The following is a 14,345-nucleotide window of genomic DNA, read 5'->3' on the forward strand; positions in this document are numbered from 1 at the left end:
TGTTTTGTTTGATGAAGTTCATATTTATATAAAAAAAATCTGAGTTTACATTGGCGCGTTACGTTCAGTAGTTCTAAAACATGCAGTGATTGTGCAGAGAGCCACATCAATTTACAGAAATACTCATAATAAACATTGATAAAGATACGACTATTATACATGGAACTTTGGATAAACTTCTCCTTAATGCAACCGCTGTGTCAGATTTTTTTTTTTAATTTAGGGAGAAAGCAAACCCTGCAATAATCTGAGTACAGTCTTTAGACAACTGTCACGAACCGGCTCAAAGCCCGTAACAAAAGGGAGACAACGTGGAGATAAGGCGTAACAAAATATATATTTATTAACTAAAGCAACTAAGGAAAATATGCAATGGTGTGTGTAATCAGTAGTGTAAGTGAGTGTTTTGCATGCATGAATGTGATAATGCAGGGTGTTGAAAAGATGCTAGAGCAAACAACTCAAAAACCACCAAGAAACACAACAAAATCCATAAAGGTGTCTGCATGGAGAGAGTCTCCTCCATGAATGGGGAAGTGGTGTATTTATCCTGGGAGACACCGGGCCCAGGTGTTTCCCATGTAGCTGACGACCCTCCCAACTCCGCCCACCGACATCCTAATAAGGAAACAACAAAGAGAGAATACGGCAGACAGAGTGGGAGGGTCGTCACACAACAAAGCAGCCAAAAAGATACCCGCCATATTGGGTAGTCAACATCACTCAGAAATAGCATTTTAAATATTCACTTACCTTTGATGATCTTCATCAGAATGCACTCCCAGGAATCCCAGTTCCACCATAAATGTTTGATTTGTTCGATAATGTCCATCAGTTATGTCCAAATGTCTTCTTTTGTTAGGGCGTTTGGTAAACAACTCCAAAAGCACGTTCAGGTCGCGCCGAACGTCAGACAAAAAGTTCAAAAAGTTCTGTTACAGCCCGTAGAAACATGCCAAACTAAATATGGAATCAATTAATGTTCCAACCGGACAATTCCTTTGTCTGTACAAATGAAGTGGAACGTAGCTACCTTTCACGTGAGTGCGCCAGACCGAGGCTGTGGCACTCTGCCAGACCACTCACTCAAAGAGCCCTTATGAGCCCCTCCTTTAGAGTAGAATCCTCAGAACAGGTTCTAAATACTGTTGACATCTAGTGGAAGCCTTGGGAAGTGAAACATAACTAATATCCCACTGTATCCTCAATGGGGGCTGAGTTGAAAAACTACAAACCTCAGATTTCCCACTTCCTGGATGGATTTCTTCTCAGGTTTTTGCCTGCCATATGAGTACTCACAGACATCATTCAAACAGTTTAAGAAACTTCAGAGTGTTTTCTATCCAATACTACTAATAATATGCATATATTAACATCTGGGACAGAGTAGGAGGCAGTTCACCCTGGGCACACTATTCATCCAAAAGTGAAAATGCTGCCCCCTATCCCAAAAAGGTTCATCTGCAACATGTTTCCTAATTTTCTGCAAGCCAAACAGTTTTTCCCCTCCATGGGTGGAGACAGAATGTCCTGTAAGGAACACAGTATTACAACTTGTCTGTCGATAGCTCCTCTTATCATTTGTTTCCCACTTGCACCCTGCTTACATACTAAAAAGGAATAAAAGGTCCTTGTTCTAATTCTGACTAAAACTACACGCATCATCAGATTATAGTTTTATGATTCTAATACATTTTATACAATTATATGGTGGAATATTTTTTGTCATTATCTTAACATTACCTTAAACATATAAATAATTTAGTCATTATCTTACCATTACCTTAAACATATAAATCATATGAATTTCTATTATATCAGGAGCTCACTGGAGCTGAGTACCAACATCTCAAACGTTCTACTGCTTGGGCTCCTGTTCCTCTTATAGAATATTATCTCAAAAGTATTGTGGAGCTCCTGCACCTAAATATAAACAGTACCGCCACCCAAACTGATTACCGGAAACTATTTCAGTCCAAGTCAAGCACTGCCTGTGTTAATAACAGTCCATCTGCATTTGTTCATAAGAAAGAGTGGGAAACACTATCAGTCAATCTGTGTTTTAATCATTTCTCATCTTCCCATTTATGAGTGGCAAATTATGGACCGAACCAAATAAAGGGACACTGTCAGATTTCCATGGCTGTCGCGCTCCTGGCCTCAGACAACCCTGTCCCCACAGACAAGGCAGCTTGTGATTGGCTTTCATCACAGCGATGATGTTGCAGAAGTCTGGCTTGCGGATCACATCACACCACACCAGTAGCCCACGGGTTGAGATCCACTGTGAGGAAGGTAAAGACATTAATAACACACTTTGTTCTATCAACCGTCAATACAATCAAACAGTGTCAATGCCCGGGTGGGTATTGTGATGTAAAAGGCTACAGTGTGATGGTCACACTTACTGATCACAGCAGCCCACTCCAAATGGATCCATACAGACACACTGGTAACAGTCCTTGGTCATCCAACTCTCACCTATTCCATATACTTGGCCCATGTACTCACAGCTTCCTATAAGACACATACACACACACACATGGTTAATACACTCCCACGCACGCACATACTGTACACACATACACGCACCTTTGGTATCGAAGTAGCACTCCCCACTGTTGTAGACAGATAAACAGGGCAGAGTGACACTCAGGATGAAGACTAGAGCCAGCAGCATCATCCTCATCATCCTCACTGGGTCTGTCATCATTGTCTGTAGATGAGGAACCAATTTAATAGTCAGACAATGGTCAGTCCATAGGGTTTAGTGTGGTGCATAGAACCAACATGATCAATTATGATGAAAGGTATACTGTATCCTCTTAGAGTTAAGGTTATAGAAAGGAAATCAGTTAATTCCATTTTATACAAATGCTCCCTGTCACGGCTGTTGAAAGGAGAGGACCAAGGTGCAGCGTAGTGAGCGTACATTTTCTTTATTAAATCAAAATGACGCCAAACAAAACAATAAACACTACAAAACCAAACCGTGACGCTCAAAGGCTATGTGCCCTAAACAAAGTCAACATCCCACAAACACAGGAGGAAAAAAGAGATACCTAAGTATGGTTCTCAATCAGAGACAACGATAGACAGCTGCCTCTGATTGAGAACCCCACCTGGCCAAACACAAAGAAAAAGAAAACATAGAAATAAAGAAACTAGAATGCCCACCCTAGTCACACCCTGGCCAAACCAAAATAGAGAATAAAAACCTCTCTATGGCCAGGATGTGACACTCCCTCTCTCTGTTCATATATCACTCTCCCTTAATCTCTCTCTTTCTCTCTTTTCCACACTCACCATCTTTAATTCTCTTTTTCCATCTCACTTACCCCTCAAAGATCCCTCTGTTTATTTGTTGTGAAACTCTCGCACGTCCTCCTCTTTCTCCCCCTCTATCCTCTGTCTCTCTTCTTGGACAACGTCTTTAGCTCCTGATGTCTTCTGTCTCTCTGTCCAGTATTCCTTATCCCTCCTCTCCCTCAGCCTGTCTCCCTTGGTGTCAGTCTTGGACTGTGGTGTGGTCTGTTCAGACTCAGATATATATACAGCACCTCCATCTCATCAGCTCTGTCCCCCCCTTTAGGTCCATCTCTCTCTCTCTCTTTATGATTATCCTTCTATGCCTTGGACACACACACACACACACACAAACACACGCCATTATGAGTTGCCTTCGTCATCTTCTCTTGTTTCCCTGCAGTGATTGTCCCTGTGCAAACAGTGTGGACTCACTCAGATAACAGTTGCCTCAGGAAGAAGGTTATGAGACCATTTTTATGGATCCCCCAAACTGGATGTAACATTTGGTTTCAGAGAGTTAAACCACTGGTGATCGTGTGGCTTCAGAGAGTTAAACCACTGGTGATCGTGTGGCTTCAGAGAGTTAAACCACTGGTGATCATGTGGCCTTGGAGAGTTAAACCACTGGTGATCATGTGGCTTCAGAGAATTAAACCCCTGGTGATCATGTGGCTTCAGAGAGTTAAACCACTGGTGATCATGTGGCTTCAGATAGTTAAACCACTGGTGTACATGTGGCTTCAGAGAGTTAAACCACTGGTGATCATGTGGCTTCAGAGAGTTAAACCACTGGTGATCATGTGGCTTCAGAGAGTTATTTGAGGGACAATTGTTGGGAAAATTATGATTAAATGACTGAACAAATCATTTTAAATGGAACTGTAACTAAGTAAAACTTATACTCTGTTTTATTATATCTGATTAACAATATGAGTTCATAAGAAGGGATTGTGTGACACGGAGGAGGAGTAATTAAAGTTAATGAACACCATCCCAACTAGGCAGAAACTAATGGGTTGGGGACTGTGTAAACACATAAGGTCGTTAGCCTATGGTTGACCCTACAGAAACTTAGCTCTGGGGTTTTTAGATAAGACAGTGAGTGCATTCCTAAGTTTTCTGTTAATTAGAACTGTCAGCTCAGTGGTGATCGATAATGTTGAGGGGTCAAAAGTTATCTGGGAGTGTGTTAGTAAGTTAGAATGAACTTTTCACCTCACTTTGTCCCGGTCGAGAGGAGGGGTTTCTGTTAAAGCAATGAAATGACATCATGATCTGTATATAAACTGTTGTTCGTGGTTAAGTGGCAGCGCGCTCTGAGAATAAATTCTGTTACCTATTATTGAAAGACTGGTCTGCGTCTATTTTATGCAAACAAGAATCATACAAATGCTCATAAAATAGATTAAGGGTTTTCAATTAATGAAAGCACATTGGCATAATTAAATTACACTAATAATTGGTCCTTCGAGTGGATTCCACATACTTGCCTCTGTCGTCCGAAGGGGAAAGCCGAAAACCGTGCACGGACGAGTCTGGACTCGTTATTTAAAGACCTGGCCTCTGGATTGAGGATTAAAAATAACAGGCCGGTATACAGATCTAAGGGCGACAGAGAAGGTGACGGAATCGAACCGGCATTGCTTTTCCCAGTCTACAGGACGAAGGTAAATAGTCTTTATTCTCGAATTTGGGAGGAATTATTTAAGATATTTTTGATTGAAGGTGCTAAAGGAGTTTGGATTTAATCAATGATAGTTGCTTGAATATTCTGAACAAATACAATGGGTTTCTACTTTGTGTTTTAACCAAAATGGATAGGAAGGAAACGGGTCTGAAATGACTCGTGGTAAGGTGCACTACCAAAACTAAACTAGGACTTAATAAATCTTGGTCTTGCAAGCCGAAAGATTTTTTAAGGGTGAGATATAGTACGTATTGTTAGATGGGACGGTCATTCTGTACAAATAGGATAGCCATTAATTTAAAAAACATACCTAAATAAAGTTTTAACCTAGTAGTCTATCTGTATGTGGGAAGTAGTCTGACTATGAAACGTAGCAGATAGATATATTAAAACAGGTGAGTATAAATTAGGCTTGGTGAGAAGGCAGGGCAATTCTAGGCGAACATAATAACTGAAACCATTCATGAGCTTATAATTGTATACGGGTGAAATGTAATGTCCGATCAAAAGTCATCTATAGACGAGGTTTCCAGAAAGGAGAAATGCATACTGATTATCATTAAAGAGACACACACATAGTCAGACAGAAAAGCAACTAAAGTAACTAAGTAACGGTAAATAGCAGATTCATAGAAATACATGCACATAGAAGGTAAAAAATAGAAATGCATAGATAACCGATTAAATACCATAGCTACTAGTAATGGTAAGGATTTAACGACCATGTATAGTAAATCCTCTAAGGAGGTCCCGGAATTAACGGGAGATGAGAAATAATGCAGGGAAGAGATAAGAGAAACACCTATTTTGGCCCGACATGGAGGAGTAAGTTTAAAGAAGGAACGATAATTCGCTCAGGTGTGAGACCTAATAATTTATCAAGAGTCACGATAGTAACTATTCCTAATTTCTGATGGATGAGAGCGATATTAATGAGAATCCTAACTGAGGGGAAACTTTGGGTTGTTAACTTAGGGCTATTTTCTGTTGTCCAGATGCCGGAGCTACAAATACAGACAACTGTAAAATTGGTCAATTTGCGGAGAATCTCAGTCAGTTCCATAGTGTTGGTGGTATAGTGGTGAGCGTAGCAGTCTTACAAACTGTAGTCCAGGGTTTGGTTCCCAGCTGAGATGTTAACTAAAAACAAATCCGAGTTTTTGGTTGTAATTAAACTAATTGTATTGCATAGAAAGTTATAGTATTGGTATATTGATATATTGGTATAAGATATAAACTGCACGTTTTAAATAGTTTATTTGGTTCAAATTGAAAGACTAATTCATTCAACTTAAAGTAATAACGAAGTGAATTTTGATGCAAGACGATGTCTGTTCACTAAATGATCTGTTTGAATAATGTATTGGGAATAGAGTTGTAATTAAAATGCTAAATCAAAGACGAGACAGTTACTTAAATCAAATGAATTCTAAATAATAACGAGGAGACAATTACGATAGATTTGTGCCCATCGAAATGTTCTTATAAATTTAGCGAATTTAGAGATGTTGTAAATTATAATTCAAGATTGAACAGATGTGATAAATTAGGTTTGGTTTATCGAACCCAGACAGACAGCCAACAATTATTTACAATTCATTGAAAGTCATTGCGGATTGAGTCGAGGTTGAGCGCTTGTTGATGACATCACTCGCAAGGCACTTTTGTCGCCACGGAAATGATGTCGTGACTGGGGGTAACGGAGAAAATTGTTAGTGTCTTTTAGAAGGAAAATGCGTGCATTATTGTTTTGAGTCACTTTTCAGAAGTTGATAAAAATTTCCCAAAACATTTTTAAAAGTAGTTTGTAAGTCGTCAGGATAGTCAGGAAAGATGCTAAAAACTAGCAGCTGATTCTCTAGGTGGGCATCATTGATTTGTGGCGTTTATTTGGACTGTATATTAGGCTATGAGAAAGGGAGATTGAATGTCTGAATCGTAAAACATAATAATATTGGATTCTGATGGTTATTGATTCCTGGTTTGATTGTTTATGTAACACGAGTGAATTTGAGCACTGTTTCCATTATGTGGAACAATGTTAGGGTATTAATGTTGAAAAGCAACCTCTATAGTAAAACATAATTGCATATGTTTTGGGAAATTAGCTAGGTTGAATTTGGTTATTTTAGCTTTTCCCCTGATACGTAGACATCTGTAACAGGGGCAAGTTGGGTTTTTTCTTGAGGAACATGCAGATGGTGTTTAGTTTTATTGAGATGTAAATGTGGGTCTCTGGGTAATTTTGTCATCTGAAGCATTATAGTAGTGAGTTTTTGTATAGTTTGTTTTTTGCTGATAAAAGTGGTTTATTTGATTACTGATGATTGTTTATTCTAGGAGTTGATTTAACTTAATTAAGCATTTGTTCTGGTGTGTTTAAGTAGGATTCTTTATACCGGGACAGATGGAAGTTATCTAAAATATGTGAGTTGAAGGTGCCATGGGAAAATACGTTTACATTTTTATTGAATATCTGGGATTAAATTACGGATTTCTTACACTGAGACATGTAAGACATTTGCGGCAGAGGAAAAAAGTAAAACATTGGATAATAATGTTATCTGGTTAATTGTATCTAAGGGTAGCATGTTCATTTAAGTAAACATATACATTGACATTGTTTAAATCTAATGATTAATGATTTGAGTTAAAGGGGAATTATCATTAGGTTTAGTTTATAGTTCACTTTTGAGTTTCTGAATTGAAGTAGAAAATTGATGTTTAGGTGTCTCACTTTTAGATGTTTCCTGGGATTATAATCTTGGGGAGAGTGGGTGAGATTGAGGCCATAAACGACCAAATTGAAAAAGGCCTGGAAGTTTTGTTTATTCATTAAGGTTTGCAAATATATACACATAAAACATTTGTTAGGACGATTTGTTTTAGTGCAAAGGTATTTTAAAGAGGCACGCTCACATATGGAACTTTATGAGTTTTTATTTTATGAGTTTTAATTACACAAGTGAATTTTTTTATTTAAGGATAAAGGGTTCTTTAATATGTCTAATGTAGTATGGAACATTACTATAAAAGTGTGGTATGACCTATTGACCTTATCATGGCTATCTTTTGGGGTCTGATCAGCCTCAGGGGAGAGCCATTTGTATAATGAATTTGTGGTAATTTGGGTTACTAGTTTTAAAGTAAATTAATTATAATGGAGTTTTAGTTTGGGGTTAGAATTATTATTTGAACCACTGAAGAGAAAGTGTTTCAGGATTCTGTTTTACAACAATAGCTGTGAAGTTTTTGAATTCGCTATTATTGATTTGGTATTACAACAGAAAAAAATCCTATTTATCACTGAGAATAAATAGGGGGAGATAAGATACATTGAGGTTTGGATAGGAGATATATTAAGCCAATAGGGCAGGGAATTACATAGAAAAATAAGTTTCAGTTCTTAGGGGTGATAAATTACTGTAGATAAGGTATTCTGCACTATGCAACATATATTAAATTCATGTTATTGTCAGAATACTGAGGATCCTTGAAGGAAGGAGCTTGTAAGTGTAGGAAAGATTTTGATATGGTTAGCATTTGTTTTGGCTTTGACTATTAGGAGGTTTTTTAAATAGTATTACATTTAACAGGAATATAGGACATCTGTGATGATTTAGGATTATTGTTAGGATTAAGATAGATTGATTAAGGAAATGTAAGGATCAATGATTTTAGATAAAGTCAAACAGTGAGAAGCTTAGTGGTATTTGAGAGATAGGAGAGAAAAGGGTTACTGTTTAAATCGGTAAATATATATATTTATGAAAATATATAAGTAGCACAGATGCTTCTTAAAGTAGATAAGACACTTGACAGAGAATTGGTACAGGATTGACATGAATGGACGCCCAAGGGAGAACTGGACATTTGGAAAATGAAAGGGGCAGACATAAGGATAATTTACTAATCTTTACCTAAGTCATTGTTTAGAGTAGGCAAGGTTGTTACCTGGGCCGAGCCAGGTAACAAAGGGGGATGGGTAAATTGTGTTCTAGGATAGGATGTGACTACTGGATAATAAACAAAAAAAAGAAGAAAAAAAATCTAACAAGTAGGTATAGAAGTTAAAGATATAATCAGATAGAACAAATGAGAAACTGTTTGTTAACCAAACCTGTATGTCCAAGATTTTATGCACTACAGGTGAATTACAGGTGAAGTCACTCAATCCAGTCCCTGAGGCCTGTTGGGGGGGACCATACCAAGGACTCCTGGTGACAGCTAGCTGAAAGAACTACCCAGATTCATATCACACTGCGGGAGGGTAAGACACATTGACACTGTCGAACAATAACAGTGTTCGAGAGGAGAACTGGAATGAACAGAATTTTGGGGGCCATATCTCAAATGAAGAATACCTTACCTGTCATTTCCTCCCTGTTCTTGTTCATAGAAGTGAAAATGTGTCTGACTCTTGCTAATGATGTGTTTTCTGGAAGAGGGTGGGGCTTTATAGGTGAGCTGTCCATCCTAAGCTGTATGGTTGGGAGACCTTATTCCTGACCATATTCCTACACCATGAACCCGAGAAGGCCAGAGGGTAACATTGACATAGTTAAACAAGAAGGAATTAGTATTAACCAAGCATAAGAGATCACTTGATCTGGATAAACACGAAATGAGAGTAGGATAGGGAAGGATGTCTCAGTGGAGTTCTATGTAGACCAAGTGGTGCCTCTGACTCCTTGGCAGTTCAGGACTAAGAGTAGCTATTATGGAAGACATCTATGCAAGTCCCTGTGTAGTTCATGAAAACCAGTTATAGCTCACATCATGTGAGAGGCTACATAAATCTACATACCCAGCATGGAAGGAGATGGAGTGTAGTGAAAGTAAGGATTTCAGTTGATAACCTAGTGCATTCCAGGTAGAAAAAGTTAGAGCAGCTGATTGCTCTATAGTCAAAGCAGATACGGACTGTGGAGTTGTCCAGAGCCAAGAGCCGGTGTGGATAGTTAAGACATGGAATTATTCACCTAAGGGAACAGCCTGTATGGTAAAGCTATTCATGGAAGCAGGAAAGCCAGATAATAAGTTGTATGGATTTGCACTATTTACGTCCACATGTTCCTCTGAAATCTGAGCTTCCTCCTTTCACAGAGGCAAAGGGAGACTGTTTACTGTTTGATTCAGTATAGTACTTCTGGGAAATATGTGGGGGAAAATCAGTGTTGCAATAGGACAGATAATGTTACTTCTGATGCGACTAATGAGTGATTTGGCAGGCTGGTTGAGATCTGGGGATTTCAGTAAGATAAGGAGGCCCAGGGCTCACATCTGGTGGTTGTGTGGGGGGAATGACGTGATGGCCGAGTATTACTGGCTAACTGAACAGGGGTATGTGTACTGGTACATTTGAGAATGTCTTTCATACTCATTCAACACCATGACATGACGTGGACTAAACGGGAGAAAAGAAGTACTCTTTTGATGATAGGGTTTGTATGAATAACATTGTGGTTCCAAGGGTGGCAGATGAGATCAAAGCTATAAAGTAGATCCTGGCAGGATTAGAGTCAAGTATTTTTTGGTGGTCCACTCTCAATGAGAATGTGGATTGGATCAATTATATCTATTAAAAATCCACAGTGCTTCACCAATTATATTTGACATGTAATGAATGACTTGGCAGAATAGAATAGTCTTGGATGTTTGCTGGCTGAAAAGGGTGGGAGTGTATGGAGGTAATTTGGACTCCAAGGATATAGTTTCAGATGGAACAGTGACCAAGGCCTTGTCTGGTTTACACACCCTAGTTCACGAGTTGGCAGTAAACTCAGGGGTGGATACTTCTCTGACCAATTGCGTTGACAGTGTGTTTGGAAGATGGAAAAATGTTATGATTACTGTGTTATGGGCTACCTTCACCTGTGTGACTGTGTTAGTTTTGTGCGGATGTGGTTGATTGCGTGTATGAAAGTTATCATTTCCAGGACTCTGGAGAAATCGATGACACTTCAGATGGTGATCTACAGTGGGGCAAAAAAGTATTTAGTCAGCCACCAATTGTGCAAGTTCTTCCACGTAAAAAGATGAGAGGCCTGTAATTTTCATCATAGGTACACTTCAACTATGACAAACAAAATGAGAAAAAAAAATCCAGAAAATCACATTGTAGGATTTTAATGAATTTATTTGCAAATTATGGTGAAAAATAAGTTTTTGGTCAATAACAAAAGTTTATCTCAATACTTTGTTATATACCCTTTGTTGGCAATGACAGAGGTCAAACGTTTTCAAACGTTTTCACACACTGTTGCTGGTATTTTGGCCCATTCCTCCATGCAGCTCTAGAGCGGGCTGTTGCTGGGCAACACGGATCATTGTCATGAGATCTGAGAAGACCCAGCCACGTTTCATCTTCAATGCCCTTGCTGATGGAAGGAGGTTTTTTCAATGCCCTTGCTGATGGAAAGGTTTTCTCAAAACGATACATGGCCCCATTCATTCTTTCCTTTACACAGATCAGTCATCCTGGTCCCTTTGCAGAAAAACAGCCCCAAAGCATGATGTTTCCACCCCCATGCTTCACAGTAGGTATGGTGTTCTTGGGATGCAACTCAGCATTCTTTGTCCTCCAAACACGACGAGTTGAGTTTTTACCAAAAAGTTATATTTTGGTTTCATCTGACCATATGACATTCTCCCAATCCTCTTCCGGATCATCCAAATGCTCTCTACAAACTTCAGACAGGCCTGGACATGTACTGGCTTAATAAGGGGGACACGTCTGGCACTGCAGGATTTGATTCCCTGGCGGCGAAGTGTGTTACTGATTGTAGGCTTTGTTACTTTGGTCCCATCTCTCTGCAGGTCATTCACTAGGTCCCCCCGTGTGGTTCTGGGATTTTTGCTCACCGTTCTTGTGATCCTTTTGACCCCACGGGGTGAGATCTTGCGTGGAGCCCCAGATCGAGGGAGATTATCAGTGGTCTTGTATGTCTTCCTTTTCCTAATAATTGCTCCCACAGTTGATTTCTTCAAACCAAGCTGCTTACCTATTGCAGATTCAGTCTTCCCAGCCTGGTGCAGGTCTACAATTTTGTTTCTGGTGTCCTTTGACAGCTCTTTGGTCTTGGCCATAGTGGAGTTTGGAGTGTGACTGTTTGAGGTTGTGGACAGGTGTCTTTTATACTGATAACAAATTCAAATAGGTGCCATTAATACAGGTAACGAGTGGAGGACAGAGGAGCCTCTTAAAGAAGAAGTTACAGGTCTGTGAGAGCCAGAAATCTTGCTTGTTTGTAGGTGACCAAATACTTATTTTCCACCATAATTTGCAAATTAATTAATGAAAAATCCTACAATGTGATTTTCTGGATTTTTTTCTTCTCATTTTGTCTGTCATAGTTGAAGTGTACCTATGATGAAAATTACAGGCCTCTCTCATCTTTTTAAGTGGGAGAATTTGCACAATTGGTGGCTGACTAAATACTTTTTTGCCCCAATGTATGGACCAATCCTAAGCTCTGACCAGTGGAATACAAAATACATGGCTTGGGCATCATAGAAGAATCCGGATCCTTTCACTCGCGAGGAGACCATATGTGATGTTTAGGAAATTTAGATGTTTTCTTGTTTCAATGTATAGACTATTTTTTCATGAAGATTAAGAGAAAATCCTGATAAGTAGAAGTAAGATTCTGATGTAGGTTAGAACAGTCAGTGAAGTTGATTATGTACATGTATTGGTTGTCTTCTAGTATATCATTGATATTTCCATGTAGTGTTTAATGATGGTATGAGTTGTTAAGTCATTTTGATGGTGGATTGTTGGGAAAATTATGATTAAATGACTGAACACTCACTTATACTCTGTTTTATTATATCTGATTAACAATATGAGTTCATAAGAAGGGATTGTGTGACACGGACAAGAAGTAATTAAAGTTAATGAACACCATTCCAACTAGGAAGAAAGTAATGGGTTGGGGACTGTGTAAACACATAAGGTCGTTAGCCTATGGTTGACCCTACAGAAACTTAGCTCTGGGGTTTTTAGATAAGACAGTGAGTGCATTCCTAGGTTTTCTGTTAATTAGAACTGTCAGTTCAGTGGTGATCGATAATGTTGAGGGGTCAAAAGTTATCTGGGAGTGTGTTAGTAAGTTAGAATTAACTTTTCACCTCACTTTGTCCCGGTCGAGAGGAGGGGTTTCTGTTAAAGCAATGAAATGACATCATGATCTGTATATAAACTGTTGCTCGTGGTTAAGTGGCAGCGCGCTCCGAGAATAAATTCTGTTACCTATTATTGAAAGACTGGTCTGCGTCTATTTTATGCAAACAAGAATCATATAAATTCTCATAAAATAGATTAAGGGTTTTCAATTAATGAAAGCACATTGGCATAATTAAATTACACTATCGCAATGTTGTAAGACCACATAATATGACCACTCAGTATACCAGACGTACTCATATAGCTCCTTCCAACCTCCTGCTATATACAGTTGAAGTCGGAAGGTTACATACACCTAGGTTGGAGTTATTAAAACTCATTTTTCAACCCCTCCACAAATTTCTTGTTAGCAAACTATAGTTTTTGCAAGTCGGTTAGGACATCTACTTTGTGCATGACACAAGTCATTTTTCCAACAATTGTTTAAAGACAGATTATTTCACTTATCGTTCACACTAAGTTGACTGTGCCTTTAAACATCTTGGAACATTCCTGAAAATGATGTCATGGCTTTCGAAGCTTCTGATAGGCTAATTGACATCGTTTGAGTCAATTGGAGGTGTACCTGTGGATGTATTTCAAGGCCTATCATCAAACTCAGTGCCTATTTGCTTGACATCATGGGAAAATCAAAAGAAATCAGCCAAGACCTCAGAAAATAAATGTTGACCTCCACAAGTCTGGTTCATTCTTGGGAGCAATTTCCAAACGCCTGAAGGTACCACTTTCATCTGTACAAACAATAGTATGCAAGTATAAACACCATGGGACCATGCAGCCGTCATACCGGTCAGGAAGGAGGCGCATTCTGTCTCCTAGAGATGAACGTACTTTGGTGCGAAAAGTGACAATTTTATTTTTTTACCTTTTATTTAACTAGGCAAGTCAGTTAAGAACAAATTCTTATTTTTAATGATGGCCTAGGAATAGTGGGTTAACTGCCTGTTCAGGGTGTGAGTGTGTGAGTCAGAGTTTCTTGTAATCTGTTGTTTATACACATTAATGTTCGTTCTTCTTGAAATTGTCTGCATTAGTATTAGACCTCTCACTAAAGGCTTCAGTCATACAAAAGTTATACTTAAATCAGAACTGGTTCACTAGGAAATTAATAAGAATGTCTCACCCTATGTTCAAGAATGGACTTTTCACCTTTATTCAGAT

General features: G+C 38.8%; 1 long non-coding RNA gene across 1 annotated transcript; it reads right to left on the bottom strand.

Annotated features, from left to right (window-relative positions):
* Positions 1-1,466: 1,466 nt before the first annotated feature.
* LOC112235363 lies at positions 1,467-4,146 on the bottom strand. The gene is made up of 4 exons (XR_002951053.2): positions 3,339-4,146; positions 2,593-2,716; positions 2,409-2,517; positions 1,467-2,284 (listed from the first exon to the last, which is right to left on the bottom strand). It is a non-coding gene; the product is annotated as an uncharacterized LOC112235363 (long non-coding RNA).
* Positions 4,147-14,345: the final 10,199 nt, after the last annotated feature.

This window comes from Oncorhynchus tshawytscha, unplaced genomic scaffold, assembly GCF_018296145.1.
Source record: "Oncorhynchus tshawytscha isolate Ot180627B unplaced genomic scaffold, Otsh_v2.0 Un_scaffold_17_pilon_pilon, whole genome shotgun sequence".
NCBI lineage: Eukaryota > Metazoa > Chordata > Actinopteri > Salmoniformes > Salmonidae > Oncorhynchus > Oncorhynchus tshawytscha.